Genomic DNA, 15,234 nt, shown 5'->3' with positions numbered 1-15,234 from the left:
ATAGCATTTTCCGTTTATTATGTTAATTTATTATGATATTACGCGTGTATTTGCTTTGTTTCAGGTTTTACACTTCAATTACGACTATTTGCGAAAAGGAAAGAAAATTGAGCTTAAATGACCAATATTTATGCCTAAAAGATGAAAAGGGAGTGCTGAAGTGAAAGAAGGGTGCAATTAAGGACCCAAAGGCCCAAAAGAGACGAACCAGCCCACAAAGGAACAAAAATGCGTAGCCCAAACCATGCAAGCAAGTGGAGACGCACGTCTCTGTTGAAAGTATTTGTGGGTAAATATTTTCTGTAATATATCGTATCCACAGGGATTGGTTAATATCACTGCCGTTCTATAGTTGTTTATTTTGAGTTAAGAAATTTGGTTTGGTTTGTTTTATACTAATAATAATATCAAAAGCAAATAATAAAATAAAAGCAAGTAAAGGACTTTGTGTTAACAAATAAAGAAAGATGTTGAGCCTTTAGGGTTCATCAACCTAATCCTATACAATTATCAATTAATTCACAATAGAACAATCCTTTGAATCATTATCTTCACTTATCCTCAAATAAGATTCCATGTCTGCAAATCAAATTAGATAACTTTTACCGGTATGAGATTCGATCTCTCCAAATCACAATAACGATAATAGTAATTAAGAACGATAATTATGAAAACCCAATTACAATTCCATCTCTGCAAATTGCAATTGAATCAATATAGTAACCTAGGGCAAAAGTTAAATCCTTTCTTTCGATCAAAGATTCAACGATAATTTAAGAATAAAAACAAGATTTCTTATTGATAATGAATTCAAACAATTGTTCACAGGAATTAATCAATGGTAATGTAAATTCATAGGTTAACTACTACCTTAGACTCAACAAGAGGGATTTAGCTCTCCATAGACATGAAGAACATACAAGAATCAATGGAGGAATTCATCTTCATCAATAGAATGCCTTCAATTGGTAAAGAATCCACCTTCTATTGTTATTCTCAGCTTCAGAATCAGATAGCTCTCCTAATTTCGCTCCCCAAAGTATATCTAACCACTTGGAAAACTAGGGCTTTAAAACAGAACTTTTGGGCTTTTAACGCCGAGGCCGCGGCGCGGCAACGGGCTGGCGCGGCGCGCCCCTCAAACAGAAGTATTTTCGCGGCGCGCCTAGGAACTCTCGCGGCGCGCCCTTTGTACTTTCCATCTTTTTCTTCAGCCTTTGAGACTTCCAGCTTTCTTTCCTCCTCATGTTCTTCTTAAGTTCTTATTCAGCTCAAAACCTGCAACAATAACACCCACAAGTGATTCGATTTGCTTTACGCACGAACTAAACTTATTCAGTTCAATTCTTAATAAAAACCTATGGATTCATCACATTTTTGCATTGGTTTAGAGAAGAAATCACTTATATTAACACATGAATTTACCATTAATTTACTCCTAACAAACTCTCCCCAACTTAGAGTTTTGTTTGTCCCTAAACAAAATTACTTACCTCCAGCAAAGTTTACCGACAATCAAGCAACAAGTTTTTCAAAAAGTTTTTCTCAAGTGGTTCAATCCAGTAACCAAGTCAAATACTCCTCTTCTACCTGCAAACTCAGAACATCCACATGAAACAAACGTTGAAAGCAAATTACCTCCAGAAGTTCAAAACACTACACAATTGTAATTGAATCAACACTAATCACTCTCATCAAAAAGTATGATGAATAAAAGAGGGGTTAAACACTCATCCAAACAATTAAATCAACAAAGATCCATATCATACGTTCACCAAATTGCTCGCATCAAGTCTTGTGGAATCTGAGAATCAGAAGGTCTTTCTATGGTTGTAATGTGGTTTAGATTCAAAGAAAAGAAGATAATCAAGGGTTGTTCCTAATATAGGGAAGCATCCAATTCATAACTTATTTCTTTTTCTCTAAAACTCTACTTCCTTTACCTGTCCATCTTTTTTCATTCATTCGTAGCTTGATTCTTCTTTTTCACTTTTTTTTTTCAACAATCTTTATATTCAAACGTTGTTACTTCTCTTTTTTTTTTTTTTCAAGCTACGACTTCTTTTATCTTTCACCGATTACCATAAGTACTTACTCTTCTTTTAAATGTGACTCTCCCCAACTTGGAGATCAACCTGTATTCAGATTATATGAATGCTCCCCTACTTTCTAAAAAGGTCAAAGAGAAAACACATCACCAAATTTTATGGTTGATGGTCCAGAACAAAACTTTTTATTGAGATCAAAACTCACCAGATATTTTCCTTGGTGTATATTATAATGCTTACCTTGACCTCAGGCTCAAAGAATGGTTAGCAAAGGATCACACTCTCACAGAAGAAGATAATTTTTACGGTGGAGTCGGCTCAAAGAACTCTCAAATTCAAACAATTGCCTAAATCACTTCCACAGATTTCCACAGACGATGCAACAACCGGTTTAGCATGATACGAACACGTCAAAAATAATTGATGGTCTTCCTGCATATAGTAAACAATGGAAAGCTTTCCTCACAATGGTTAAGGCTAAGCTGATCCAATAAACAATGTACCATAAAGAACTTCTGTTAAGAATTTACTAACACCTTAAGTTTCATTGCACACATTAAGAGTTTGAGTTTGAAATTTCATACCTGCTTTGTTACTTATTGAAAAAGAGAGTGAAACTCAAAAATTTTGAACATTCACTTACTACCACTTTCATACATGTTGCTTCATTGTTGATACTTCGCTTGAGGTTCTCGCTTTGTTATGGGACTACTTACTCTAACTGGGAGTACATAACAGACATAAAAACATAAAATTGAACATAAAAAATGCAAAGAGTAAATCCACCCCCAAACTTAAACTAAACATTGACCTCAATGTTTCGTAACAAGCCCGAGAGGGTTGACTCACAGAGGGTATTACAATATTACTTGCCTCTTCCTAGCTTTCACCAGAAAGGTTCCCTTATTATTTCCTGAAATAAAAATAGACAAAAATAAAACATTAGAAGTGTGGGTTACCTCCCACAAAGTGCTTCGTTTAACGTCGCATGGCTCGACGGTCCATTACCCCTTGTTTTATGGAGGGTATTTCCTTTTCCAACACTCGCTACTTTGTACTTCCATACCCACAAACTCATGAAGATAAAAAGCATGGATAGCTTTTCTCTTCACTTTATCTTCCCCATTCTTATCACTCTCCTTAGCCCTCTTAGGACTTTTGACATCATCATAATTTGGTTTCATTGGAGAAGATATGTTAGAGACTTTTTCTTGGAGGTTTTTGAGATTTTTGTTTTCTTGTGCACCTTCCGGTATACCAGTTGAATTTTTCTCATTTACCCCTGACCTGTGTTTCTTGACTCCCAGCATCTTCAAGGTTACTTCTTCATCAAATGATTTTAGCGTTAGCGTCCCCTTTTCAATGTCAAGATTACAGCGTCCTGTCGACAAAAAGGGTCTCCCAAGAAGGATCGGAGTTTCTTCATCTTCCGGAATGTCCATGATGTGGAAGTCAACAGGGAAAACAAACTTATCAACTTCTACTAGTACATCTTCCGCTACTCCATAAGATTTCTTAATAGTGTGATCGGCGAACCGTAATTGCGACTTACTTTCACTAATCTTGTCTAATTCAAGCCTTTTGAAAATGGATAACGGCATTAGACTCACACTAGAGCCAGAATCGAGAAGTACCTTTTTAAATGATATATTCTTGATAGTGCATGGTATCGCCACCGCCCCAGGGTCTCTTCTCTTAATTGGGATTTTTCTTGCTGCAGCGACTATACTACATTTTTCGATTGCCATTTTTGGTTCTCCCTCTAGTGATCTTTTTTTCGCCGATACCTCCTTCATAAATTTCTTATACACAGGTACGTGTTCCAGTGCTTCAAAGAAAGGTAAATTCACTTCTAACTTTTTGAACAAGGACGTAAATTTCCGAACGTCTTTCTCTTTTGAATCCTTCTTTGTTACTCGCAAAGGGAGGGGTGGTTTAATCACCTGTTCAACATCTTTCTTATTTTTTTCTTCAACTGGTTTCATTGGTAGTATTACAACTTCTGGCTCTTTTAGGTCCTCTCTTATTTCCAGATCTACCTCCATCGCCATAGGGTCACCTATCTCTTCTTTCTCTTTTTCCGATTCTGAACCCCTTTGACTCCTTGTTGTAACAGCATTAATTTTCTCCTGGTCTTGCGGTTTTTTTCCGGTTGAGTTTGGTAAGGCTCCTTGTGCCTGTAGAGTAAGTTGATGTGTTATTTGCCCCACTTGAGTTTGCAGGTTTTTAATTGCCGCTTCCTGGTTCTTCTGATTTATTACTGATGTTTGAATGAACTGATTCACTGTCTCCTCCAACTTGGATTGTCCTCCTTGCTGTTGTTGTGGTGGTTGAGTGTATGGTTGGAATGCTTGTTGTTGATACCCTTGATTCGGTGGTCTTTGTTGGTACCCTTGGTTGTTGTATCTTGGTGGATAACCTTGTTGGTATGGCTGATTCTGATATTGATTCTGCCTTTGTCCTTGGTTATTATTCATGTAATTCACTTCTTCTTCTTGCACTGGTGGACAGAATCCTGTTTGATGATCTCCCTTGCACAATTCGCACCTAGCAACTTGATATGAATTAGATACCCCGTTCAGCTCCTTGATTTGTTGTGGTAGTTTAGACATTTGTTGTGTCAAAAGTTCCACTTGTGAAGTTAGCAATTTGTTCTGAGCAAGTAGAGCATCACTGTTGTTCAACTCTAACATTCCGGGTTTCTTATCTCTTACCGTTCGATCATGATTGCCTTGACGATCATTTAGAGCCATTCGCTCTATTATCTGAGTAGCTTCTTCAGGTGTTTTGGACATGAGAGAACCACCAGCTGTGGCGTCCAAAAGTGTCTTGTTTGTAGCTGTGAGACCGTTACGGAACATATGGATTTGGTCAACGTCTGAAAAACCGTGTCCTTTGCACTTTCTCAACATAGCTTTATACCTTTCCCATGCTTCATTCAAAGATTCATTACTACCTTGAGAAAATACTGCTATTGCTGTTTTTGCTTCGAAGAATCGGTTTTGAGAGTAAAACCTTTCCAGAAATTTTTCTTCCAATGTGTTCCAATTTGTCATCACTACCTCGGGTTGATCCAGATACCAATCCTTTGCCTTAGATAGCAAAGAGTGTGGGAACAACCTCTTAAATAATGCTTCCTCATCAGCTTGAGCGACACCCGTAGTACCCGCTAACTCATAGAATCGAGTAAGATGCGTGTACGGGTCTTCATGGTCCAATCCGGCGAAAGGACTTGCACAAATCAATTGTATGATACCGGTCTTCAGTTCTGTCGGTCGCCCGTTGGCGGCAGTTCTCGCGAACTGAGGATTGAGTCTTGGACTATTAGCACATGGACCATTAGCAGCCATGTTGCCAACAGTAGGTTGTATAAAAACTTCCGGTTCTTCCTCCGTGAATAGTTCGTGAAAGAAGAATCCTTCTTGCGACTCGTCAATGGTTTCAAGTTGTTGTGACGATGTCGCGGTTGCGTTGTCTCTTGCTTTTGCTATGTTCGCTCTTTTCGTGCTTTGCTATTTAACCTCCTAGCGGTCCTTTCGATCTCGGGATCAAAAAGAAGTTGATCGCTAGAAACTTTGCTGCGCATACACAATCTTCTGCAAAACTAGCAAACACGTGAAACAACCAAATAGAGAAAATAAAAATTAAAACTCAAAATAAGAACTATTGCAATGCATGCAATATTGACACCAATCCCCGGCAACGGCGCCAATTTGTTGAAAGTATTTGTTGGTAAATATTTTCTGTAATATATCGTATCCACAGGGATTGGTTAATATCACTGCCGTTCTATAGTTGTTTATTTTGAGTTAAGAAATTTGGTTTGGTTTGTTTTATACTAATAATAATATCAAAAGCAAATAATAAAATAAAAGCAAGTAAAGGACTTTGTGTTAACAAATAAAGAAAGATGTTGAGCCTTTAGGGTTCATCAACCTAATCCTATACAATTATCAATTAATTCACAATAGAACAATCCTTTGAATCATTATCTTCACTTATCCTCAAATAAGATTCCATGTCTGCAAATCAAATTAGATAACTTTTACCGGTATGAGATTCGATCTCTCCAAATCACAATAACGATAATAGTAATTAAGAACGATAATTATGAAAACCCAATTACAATTCCATCTCTGCAAATTGCAATTGAATCAATATAGTAACCTAGGGCAAAAGTTAAATCCTTTCTTTCGATCAAAGATTCAACGATAATTTAAGAATAAAAACAAGATTTCTTATTGATAATGAATTCAAACAATTGTTCACAGGAATTAATCAATGGTAATGTACATTCATAGGTTAACTACTACCTTAGACTCAACAAGAGGGATTTAGCTCTCCATAGACATAAAGAACATACAAGAATCAATGGAGGAATTCATCTTCATCAATAGAATGCCTTCAATTGGTAAAGAATCCACCTTCTATTGTTATTCTCAGCTTCAGAATCAGATAGCTCTCCTAATTTCGCTCCCCAAAGTATATCTAACCACTTGGAAAACTAGGGCTTTAAAACAGAACTTTTGGGCTTTTAACGCCGAGGCCGCGGCGCGGCAACGGGCTGGCGCGGCGCGCCCCTCAAACAGAAGTATTTTCGCGGCGCGCCTAGGAACTCTCGCGGCGCGCCCTTTGTACTTTCCATCTTTTTCTTCAGCCTTTGAGACTTCCAGCTTTCTTTCCTCCTCATGTTCTTCTTAAGTTCTTATTCAGCTCAAAACCTGCAACAATAACACCCACAAGTGATTCGATTTGCTTTACGCACGAACTAAACTTATTCAGTTCAATTCTTAATAAAAACCTATGGATTCATCACATTTTTGCATTGGTTTAGAGAAGAAATCACTTATATTAACACATGAATTTACCATTAATTTACTCCTAACAAACTCTCCCCAACTTAGAGTTTTGTTTGTCCCTAAACAAAATTACTTACCTCCAGCAAAGTTTACCGACAATCAAGCAACAAGTTTTTCAAAAAGTTTTTCTCAAGTGGTTCAATCCAGTAACCAAGTCAAATACTCCTCTTCTACCTGCAAACTCAGAACATCCACATGAAACAAACGTTGAAAGCAAATTACCTCCAGAAGTTCAAAACACTACACAATTGTAATTGAATCAACACTAATCACTCTCATCAAAAAGTATGATGAATAAAAGAGGGGTTAAACACTCATCCAAACAATTAAATCAACAAAGATCCATATCATACGTTCACCAAATTGCTCGCATCAAGTCTTGTGGAATCTGAGAATCAGAAGGTCTTTCTATGGTTGTAATGTGGTTTAGATTCAAAGAAAAGAAGATAATCAAGGGTTGTTCCTAATATAGGGAAGCATCCAATTCATAACTTATTTCTTTTTCTCTAAAACTCTACTTCCTTTACCTGTCCATCTTTTTTCATTCATTCGTAGCTTGATTCTTCTTTTTCACTTTTTTTTTTCAACAATCTTTATATTCAAACGTTGTTACTTCTCTTTTTTTTTTTTTTCAAGCTACGACTTCTTTTATCTTTCACCGATTACCATAAGTACTTACTCTTCTTTTAAATGTGACTCTCCCCAACTTGGAGATCAACCTGTATTCAGATTATATGAATGCTCCCCTACTTTCTAAAAAGGTCAAAGAGAAAACACATCACCAAATTTTATGGTTGATGGTCCAGAACAAAACTTTTTATTGAGATCAAAACTCACCAGATATTTTCCTTGGTGTATATTATAATGCTTACCTTGACCTCAGGCTCAAAGAATGGTTAGCAAAGGATCACACTCTCACAGAAGAAGATAATTTTTACGGTGGAGTCGGCTCAAAGAACTCTCAAATTCAAACAATTGCCTAAATCACTTCCACAGATTTCCACAGACGATGCAACAACCGGTTTAGCATGATACGAACACGTCAAAAATAATTGATGGTCTTCCTGCATATAGTAAACAATGGAAAGCTTTCCTCACAATGGTTAAGGCTAAGCTGATCCAATAAACAATGTACCATAAAGAACTTCTGTTAAGAATTTACTAACACCTTAAGTTTCATTGCACACATTAAGAGTTTGAGTTTGAAATTTCATACCTGCTTTGTTACTTATTGAAAAAGAGAGTGAAACTCAAAAATTTTGAACATTCACTTACTACCACTTTCATACATGTTGCTTCATTGTTGATACTTCGCTTGAGGTTCTCGCTTTGTTATGGGACTACTTACTCTAACTGGGAGTACATAACAGACATAAAAACATAAAATTGAACATAAAAAATGCAAAGAGTAAATCCACCCCCAAACTTAAACTAAACATTGACCTCAATGTTTCGTAACAAGCCCGAGAGGGTTGACTCACAGAGGGTATTACAATATTACTTGCCTCTTCCTAGCTTTCACCAGAAAGGTTCCCTTATTATTTCCTGAAATAAAAATAGACAAAAATAAAACATTAGAAGTGTGGGTTACCTCCCACAAAGTGCTTCGTTTAACGTCGCATGGCTCGACGGTCCATTACCCCTTGTTTTATGGAGGGTATTTCCTTTTCCAACACTCGCTACTTTGTACTTCCATACCCACAAACTCATGAAGATAAAAAGCATGGATAGCTTTTCTCTTCACTTTATCTTCCCCATTCTTATCACTCTCCTTAGCCCTCTTAGGACTTTTGACATCATCATAATTTGGTTTCATTGGAGAAGATATGTTAGAGACTTTTTCTTGGAGGTTTTTGAGATTTTTGTTTTCTTGTGCACCTTCCGGTATACCAGTTGAATTTTTCTCATTTACCCCTGACCTGTGTTTCTTGACTCCCAGCATCTTCAAGGTTACTTCTTCATCAAATGATTTTAGCGTTAGCGTCCCCTTTTCAATGTCAAGATTACAGCGTCCTGTCGACAAAAAGGGTCTCCCAAGAAGGATCGGAGTTTCTTCATCTTCCGGAATGTCCATGATGTGGAAGTCAACAGGGAAAACAAACTTATCAACTTCTACTAGTACATCTTCCGCTACTCCATAAGATTTCTTAATAGTGTGATCGGCGAACCGTAATTGCGACTTACTTTCACTAATCTTGTCTAATTCAAGCCTTTTGAAAATGGATAACGGCATTAGACTCACACTAGAGCCAGAATCGAGAAGTACCTTTTTAAATGATATATTCTTGATAGTGCATGGTATCGCCACCGCCCCAGGGTCTCTTCTCTTAATTGGGATTTTTCTTGCTGCAGCGACTATACTACATTTTTCGATTGCCATTTTTGGTTCTCCCTCTAGTGATCTTTTTTTCGCCGATACCTCCTTCATAAATTTCTTATACACAGGTACGTGTTCCAGTGCTTCAAAGAAAGGTAAATTCACTTCTAACTTTTTGAACAAGGACGTAAATTTCCGAACGTCTTTCTCTTTTGAATCCTTCTTTGTTACTCGCAAAGGGAGGGGTGGTTTAATCACCTGTTCAACATCTTTCTTATTTTTTTCTTCAACTGGTTTCATTGGTAGTATTACAACTTCTGGCTCTTTTAGGTCCTCTCTTATTTCCAGATCTACCTCCATCGCCATAGGGTCACCTATCTCTTCTTTCTCTTTTTCCGATTCTGAACCCCTTTGACTCCTTGTTGTAACAGCATTAATTTTCTCCTGGTCTTGCGGTTTTTTTCCGGTTGAGTTTGGTAAGGCTCCTTGTGCCTGTAGAGTAAGTTGATGTGTTATTTGCCCCACTTGAGTTTGCAGGTTTTTAATTGCCGCTTCCTGGTTCTTCTGATTTATTACTGATGTTTGAATGAACTGATTCACTGTCTCCTCCAACTTGGATTGTCCTCCTTGCTGTTGTTGTGGTGGTTGAGTGTATGGTTGGAATGCTTGTTGTTGATACCCTTGATTCGGTGGTCTTTGTTGGTACCCTTGGTTGTTGTATCTTGGTGGATAACCTTGTTGGTATGGCTGATTCTGATATTGATTCTGCCTTTGTCCTTGGTTATTATTCATGTAATTCACTTCTTCTTCTTGCACTGGTGGACAGAATCCTGTTTGATGATCTCCCTTGCACAATTCGCACCTAGCAACTTGATATGAATTAGATACCCCGTTCAGCTCCTTGATTTGTTGTGGTAGTTTAGACATTTGTTGTGTCAAAAGTTCCACTTGTGAAGTTAGCAATTTGTTCTGAGCAAGTAGAGCATCACTGTTGTTCAACTCTAACATTCCGGGTTTCTTATCTCTTACCGTTCGATCATGATTGCCTTGACGATCATTTAGAGCCATTCGCTCTATTATCTGAGTAGCTTCTTCAGGTGTTTTGGACATGAGAGAACCACCAGCTGTGGCGTCCAAAAGTGTCTTGTTTGTAGCTGTGAGACCGTTACGGAACATATGGATTTGGTCAACGTTTGAAAAACCGTGTCCTTTGCACTTTCTCAACATAGCTTTATACCTTTCCCATGCTTCATTCAAAGATTCATTACTACCTTGAGAAAATACTGCTATTGCTGTTTTTGCTTCGAAGAATCGGTTTTGAGAGTAAAACCTTTCCAGAAATTTTTCTTCCAATGTGTTCCAATTTGTCATCACTACCTCGGGTTGATCCAGATACCAATCCTTTGCCTTAGATAGCAAAGAGTGTGGGAACAACCTCTTAAATAATGCTTCCTCATCAGCTTGAGCGACACCCGTAGTACCCGCTAACTCATAGAATCGAGTAAGATGCGTGTACGGGTCTTCATGGTCCAATCCGGCGAAAGGACTTGCACAAATCAATTGTATGATACCGGTCTTCAGTTCTGTCGGTCGCCCGTTGGCGGCAGTTCTCGCGAACTGAGGATTGAGTCTTGGACTATTAGCACATGGACCATTAGCAGCCATGTTGCCAACAGTAGGTTGTATAAAAACTTCCGGTTCTTCCTCCGTGAATAGTTCGTGAAAGAAGAATCCTTCTTGCGACTCGTCAATGGTTTCAAGTTGTTGTGACGATGTCGCGGTTGCGTTGTCTCTTGCTTTTGCTATGTTCGCTCTTTTCGTGCTTTGCTATTTAACCTCCTAGCGGTCCTTTCGATCTCGGGATCAAAAAGAAGTTGATCGCTAGAAACTTTGCTGCGCATACACAATCTTCTGCAAAACTAGCAAACACGTGAAACAACCAAATAGAGAAAATAAAAATTAAAACTCAAAATAAGAACTATTGCAATGCATGCAATATTGACACCAATCCCCGGCAACGGCGCCAATTTGTTGAAAGTATTTGTTGGTAAATATTTTCTGTAATATATCGTATCCACAGGGATTGGTTAATATCACTGCCGTTCTATAGTTGTTTATTTTGAGTTAAGAAATTTGGTTTGGTTTGTTTTATACTAATAATAATATCAAAAGCAAATAATAAAATAAAAGCAAGTAAAGGACTTTGTGTTAACAAATAAAGAAAGATGTTGAGCCTTTAGGGTTCATCAACCTAATCCTATACAATTATCAATTAATTCACAATAGAACAATCCTTTGAATCATTATCTTCACTTATCCTCAAATAAGATTCCATGTCTGCAAATCAAATTAGATAACTTTTACCGGTATGAGATTCGATCTCTCCAAATCACAATAACGATAATAGTAATTAAGAACGATAATTATGAAAACCCAATTACAATTCCATCTCTGCAAATTGCAATTGAATCAATATAGTAACCTAGGGCAAAAGTTAAATCCTTTCTTTCGATCAAAGATTCAACGATAATTTAAGAATAAAAACAAGATTTCTTATTGATAATGAATTCAAACAATTGTTCACAGGAATTAATCAATGGTAATGTACATTCATAGGTTAACTACTACCTTAGACTCAACAAGAGGGATTTAGCTCTCCATAGACATAAAGAACATACAAGAATCAATGGAGGAATTCATCTTCATCAATAGAATGCCTTCAATTGGTAAAGAATCCACCTTCTATTGTTATTCTCAGCTTCAGAATCAGATAGCTCTCCTAATTTCGCTCCCCAAAGTATATCTAACCACTTGGAAAACTAGGGCTTTAAAACAGAACTTTTGGGCTTTTAACGCCGAGGCCGCGGCGCGGCAACGGGCTGGCGCGGCGCGCCCCTCAAACAGAAGTATTTTCGCGGCGCGCCTAGGAACTCTCGCGGCGCGCCCTTTGTACTTTCCATCTTTTTCTTCAGCCTTTGAGACTTCCAGCTTTCTTTCCTCCTCATGTTCTTCTTAAGTTCTTATTCAGCTCAAAACCTGCAACAATAACACCCACAAGTGATTCGATTTGCTTTACGCACGAACTAAACTTATTCAGTTCAATTCTTAATAAAAACCTATGGATTCATCACATTTTTGCATTGGTTTAGAGAAGAAATCACTTATATTAACACATGAATTTACCATTAATTTACTCCTAACAGTCTCCACGTTCTCTTCTGCCACGTCACCAAGAGGAGACGCCCGTCTCCAACTGCCCCTAGATTCTCTCCACTTGAGACGCACGTCTCAAGTCTTCCTGAAGAAACGGAGACGCACGTCTCCACGCCCAGTCTGCAAAAAGTTCCTCTTTTCACGCAACGTCACAGCAAAACCTCTCCTATAAATAGGACATGCTATCTCACTTCCAAAGGGTCCGATTTCCTGCCAACGAAGTGCTGCCGAAATTGTACCGCGAACCGCTTTTCTTTATTCTGCTTTCATTCAACCGTTTATTTTCTCACAACGATTTCTACACTGGAAATTGTTGTGAACTTTTCGTAGATCTAGCCTTACGTTAGATTTATCGTTTTATTTCCTTGTTTTTATTTTCTGCCATTTAAATTCCGAAGAACGATCCAGCCAACCTGTGGTGGAAGTTCAGTACTTGAAGATCCAGTTACCATTTATTTAATTCAGGTTTTTATTTACCGCCTTATTTATATTTGTTTGCATGATATATTATATGCCATTTAATATGCTTATTATTATGAGCCGAACCGATTTATGCATGTTTAATCGTATTAATATGTCTGGCTAAATTACTAAAGGTGTCGGTATGTAAAGTAAGTTAACCGTAGGGATCCGAAATAAATTGGCTTAATTATGTTTTATTAATTATCACTTATTTTTGGTTTATATGTCTAATTTAATTAGTAAGTCTTAAAACCAATAGAGCGAAAGTTTGAGGGGTTAGGACGGTCAAAGGTTAAAATCAATAGAGCGAAAGTTTGAGATCTTTAACCAGATAGTAGACATAGGACATTAGTTTTAAGGATGGCGAAAGCGTATTAAAACTAATTGGAACTTTTTTATTTTCAAAAATTGTTTTTACACTCGAGCGGGATGGCGAAAGCGTACGTTAGGGTTATTAGCTTGCTCCGAGTCAATAGAGCGAAAGTTTGAGATTAGGAGATTTAAATAGATAACAACCTCGTAAAATAGGCATTTTATTAATTACATTGTTTCCAAAAAGCTCTTCTAAAATCTAATGGGATGGCGAAAGCGTACATTAGGATTAGGATAGTAGTCTGAATCAACAGAGCGAAAGTTTGAGACGAGGATTTTTAATCAATGGAATTAGTAAAGATTTTTAATTTAATTATGCAAAAGCCAATGGACCTTCGGATTACCTTTAGTTAAACGAAATACATACTGATACCTGTCTTTTATTATTATTCTTTATTTTCTCACAATCACTTTCCCTTAGGAACAATCAAAATTTTAGTACTCCTAGCTTTACATAGTAACCTTAGATAACGGTAGATCGATTCATAGTCCCTGTGGATTCGATATCTTTTAAAACTACACGACACGACTGTGCACTTGCAGTTATCAGATTTATAGACACGTAAAGTCGCGATCAAGTTTTTGGCGCCGTTGCCGGGGACTATTTAAGTCGATATCGTAACTCACTGTTACACCGTAGAGACTAGGACAATTCTTCCCTTTCTTTCTGAACGATTGTATGCCAAATACTCGTTCACAAGGAGGAGATTTAATACAACGAATTAACGAGATCGAACGTTTCATTAACGTCAAACGTCGAGCTCGCAATCTTCCCGAAGTAGCAGAAATTCCGATTAATCAGGAATTGATTTTTACTGATCAAATTAATCAAATCACCCCGAAGTTAGAGATGGCTGCTATTCGTCCTCTTAGAGACTATGCCGCTCCTTCGCGCGCTGAACCGCATTCGAGTATCGCACCACCTGCGATTGAGGCGAACAATTTCGAACTCAAACCTTCGTTGGTCCAAGCTGTTCAACAGAATCAATTCTCTGGAAGCCCTGTAGACGACCCCAATCTCCATTTATCCGTGTTCGTGCAATACGCCGACACTATCAAAGCCAACAACGTTAGTTCCGAAGCTATTCGATTACGCCTTTTCCCTTTCTCCTTGAGAGATAGAGCGAGAGCGTGGCTTCAATCCCTGCCTTCCAATTCCATAACTACGTGGGACGAATTGAAGAGAGTATTCTTAGCTAGATACTTTCCGCCTAGCAAAACTGCTATGCTCAGAGGTCAAATCAACGGATTTACCCAGAAAGATAACGAATCACTCTTCGAAGCTTGGGAACTTTACAAGGACATGCTTAGAATATGCCCTCATCATGGACTCGAACCATGGCTGATCATCCATACTTTCTATGGTGGTCTCTTATATAACACTAAAATGACTATAGATGCCGCTGCTGGCGGAGCATTAATGGACAAACCCCATGATGAAGCATACAAACTCATAGAGAACATGGCACAAAACCATTACCAATGGGGTGGAGAACGAGCCGCTCTAGAGAAAGCCCAAACCAAAGGAGGAATGTACGAAATAAGTGGTATAGACCGCGTTAACGCTAAAGTAGACGCTTTAACTCAAAAGATCAAGAACTTAACCATCACTCCTTCAGCCACCGCTGCCGCTGTAACACCTAACTGCGAGATTTGTGGATTGACTGGACATGTAGTTGCTGAATGCCAACTCTTGACTGGAGTCCCATATGATCAAGTAAATTACGCTCAAGGAAACCCTTATTCTAACACGTACAACCCTGGATGGAAAAACCATCCGAACTTTTCTTATAAGAACAACAATGCGTTGTACGCGCCTGGACAAGCACCTGCTGTACCACCTGGCTACAAAAAAGCGCCTGTAGCTGCTCAAAACACCCCTAGGAAGTCAAATCTAGAAATCATGATGGAGAACTTCATAGCTTCCCAACAACAAACCAATAAGGACTTCCTGAATCAAAAC

The 15,234-nt window shown here is 38.0% G+C and overlaps 1 non-coding gene across 1 annotated transcript; it reads right to left on the bottom strand.

The window, feature by feature from the left end:
• Positions 1 to 14,496: 14,496 nt before the first annotated feature.
• Positions 14,497 to 14,603, bottom strand: LOC131654301 (small nucleolar RNA R71). Its single transcript, XR_009299342.1, has one exon. It is a non-coding gene; the product is annotated as a small nucleolar RNA R71 (small nucleolar RNA).
• Between the last annotated feature and the right edge of the window lie 631 nt (positions 14,604 to 15,234).

This window comes from Vicia villosa, linkage group LG2 (assembly GCF_029867415.1).
Source record: "Vicia villosa cultivar HV-30 ecotype Madison, WI linkage group LG2, Vvil1.0, whole genome shotgun sequence".
Classification (NCBI taxonomy): domain Eukaryota; kingdom Viridiplantae; phylum Streptophyta; class Magnoliopsida; order Fabales; family Fabaceae; genus Vicia; species Vicia villosa.
Note: the sequence above shows the minus strand (reverse complement) of the source record. Positions and strands in the feature narration are given on the sequence as shown.